Source organism: Tetrao urogallus (genome assembly GCF_951394365.1).
Source record: "Tetrao urogallus genome assembly, chromosome: 4".
Lineage (NCBI taxonomy): Eukaryota > Metazoa > Chordata > Aves > Galliformes > Phasianidae > Tetrao > Tetrao urogallus.
The window spans coordinates 62,117,995-62,121,056 of NC_136817.1; positions in this window are offsets into that span (position 1 = coordinate 62,117,995).

The window sequence follows — 3,062 nt, forward strand, 5'->3', positions numbered from 1 at the left end:
TTTTTGTACTGGGGAGCCCAGAACTGGACGCAGTACTCCAGATGAGGTCTTACCAGGGCAGAGTAGAGGGGGAGGATCACCTCCTTTGACCTGCTGGCCACGCTCTTTTTAATGCACCCCAGTAAGCCATTGGCCTTTTTGGCCACAAGGGCACACTGCTGGCTCATGGCCAACCTGTCGTCCACCAGGACACCCAGGTCCCTTTCCGCAGAGCTCCCCTCCAGCAGCTCATCCCCCAACCTGTACTGGTGCATGGAATTATTCCTCCCCAGATGCAAGACTCTACACTTGCTTTTGTTAAACCTCATCCGGTTTTTTTCTGCCCAGCTCTCCAGCCTATCCAGGTCTTGCTGAATGGCAACACAGCCTTCAGGCGTGTCAGCCAATCCTCCCAACTTCGTATCATCGGCAAACTTGCTGAGGGTGGCCATTATCCCCTCGTCAAGGTCATTGATGAAGATGTTGAACAATGTTGAACAATATAAGACAAGTTTGAGAGTTTCGTCTTGAATTCTCAATGTCGTTCAGCTCATTCATTTTAAAAAGGATGAACTCAAAAAAAAAAAAAATAGGAAAACAGTCATCAAAATAATCCACACTTTATGAAGAAAAGAGCATTATACTTCTGGAGGACCACACATGATTCGACCATTTGCTTTCAGGAGTAATTATTGAAGCAGCAGCAAAATCACTGCATCAACACAAGAAGAAATAGATTCCTGAACCAGAAATAATCTCAGAAGCAATCTTCTAAATTGCAGCTCACCAATCAGTTATGTGGTTCTTCTATAATTCTAGAGGCAAGACCCAAACTCATTTAAGGTACAGCTCCATGCATTCACAAAAAGGATTATGTGACATGGTTGCTCATGGTAGCAGGCAAGGAATCAGATTTCCTTCATTCCTGTGTTCCTACGGTTCTGGAATTATAATTCTCATAGCCTGCAGGGAGACAGGCTGAGTACTCCAGGGTGCAAAGTTCAAATATGCTGCCACTGGCATGGCTGTTTAATTGGATTTAATTACTATATGGTTTGTGCAAATAATACCAGTAAATACTATTAACTCCTTGGGAGTCAAGGGAGAGTTTCTTTCAATCTTATTGTAAACAAGTGTTGGAAAGCACTACAGCACAGATACATCAGCTTATGTGAATCTGTAATGCATCTATGTTTGGAATGTGCAAAAGCATGACAAAGCACAAAGTACATTTTCCCTCACACATATGCATGTAGGGCAATACTCTTGCAAGTGTTCTAAGCACCTATACAGCAATAGGAATAGCCCTGATTTCAAAGTGGCTGTGCAGGCAGACGTATTATAAGGTTTCATGTTTCTCTTTCAGAGCAAACCAGTTCAGGGACTCCAAAACATTTGCTGCATATAGCATACTTTTGCTGTACAATGCTGTATAATTTCACCCTGTGAGAAATCCATCCTGAAGAATCCAGCCAGACATTTGCCCTTTTTCCAGTCATCCGATCACTGTAGCAGAGGTGTGAAGGAAAGCTGCTTCATTTATCCTTGGAGAGCCAATGTTTGCTGCAGGTGTGGTCAATTACTGTGGCATTTGCATTATCCTGTTACAAATTAAGCTCCATAGGAATAGGCCACATTTACATACAGTAATCATATTTTAGAGCTGCATCATCCTTAACTGTCACACCTACTGGATCCTTTAAGAACTACTTCCATATATTATTAATTTGTTGAGTATAACCTTTATCTTGTTCACCAGGCTTAGTTACAGATTAACTGGTTGGGTCTGGGTCCAGAAATAGTTTAGATAATATTAGTGTAGCTAAAAATATGTTAAATTATATAGCAAAAAGCAAACAACTTCAAAAACAAAATTTCAATGGAAGACATTATTTATTACTGGGAATGGAAGGTGGCCTTGGTTTCCAGTACTGACATTAATCCTGTACCTCTATATCTGAATCTGACCTTGGATACTCATTCTTGCAAATGCAGAAGTATGCTTTTCAAGGAGAAAACAGAAAGAAATGTAGAAAGGAAACGCAATCCCTTATGCCTTCGGCTCCCTCTTGTGGTGTGTCGATGCTGATCTGCATTACGTCTGCTTGCATATATATTATAGTTGTGTCACCAGCAAACGCTGAGGAAGAGTTACTGAATATTCTGTAGGAGTTCCATGAATATATGCACCAGCAGAGGAGATCTTTACCCAGTAGTTAAGAATTAAAAGCTTTTGACTGTGATAGCCTTTTCACCAACGCAAAGCGTATTATCTATCCAGCAAGAAGTACGTTTCTTCTTTTCCTTTATTTCATTTGATAGATATATATTTGTATATACATACAGTACAATATTTTTCTTTTGTGATAGAGAAGAAATGATAGTTTTCATTGCTGGTCGCTCATTAAGTCAACAGATTCCAGTTAATAATGAAAAAAATTAAACATTTAATATCAAAAGCACCTTCAAGTATCGTCTATACATTTTAGTATCCAGTATATAGTAAGGATTTGTTTGTATTTTATGAAAACTGTATTTGAATAGACTATTTTTACTCTCATACATTAGAGTACTATTCATATCAGGCATGGAGTTTAAAAGGACATCTTGAGGTCCCTAGTAGCTCTTCACAAGAACCACGCATAGGTCACTTGCACAATCACTGTGTATGTTTCAAACCAGGGCTTAATCATCAGCAAAGTCAAGATGCAATTAGCATGTTTAAGAACACATTACTTTGTTCTTCAACAACAGGTCAGGGTATGGTCCTTGATGTGAAGAAATACATAACATCTTTGTAAAACAATATCTGACCTAGGCGTAATAGTATTGAAATTCCTAGAGCTATTCATCCCTTAATCTTTCTGTATAAAAATAATTCAGTTTAGGCATATATTGCACTATTTTTCTCATGCCAGATAGCTCTCACCCTGCATTATCTGTTCTTTTTGCTTATCTAAGAATACACTAAGATTTTAATTTCCATGGAAAACCTAGGAATAGGGCAACAAACACACATAAGGTGTGCAGTAAGGGGATGTCTATAATATCAATGATAATCTCAGAGGCATTCACAAAGGAAA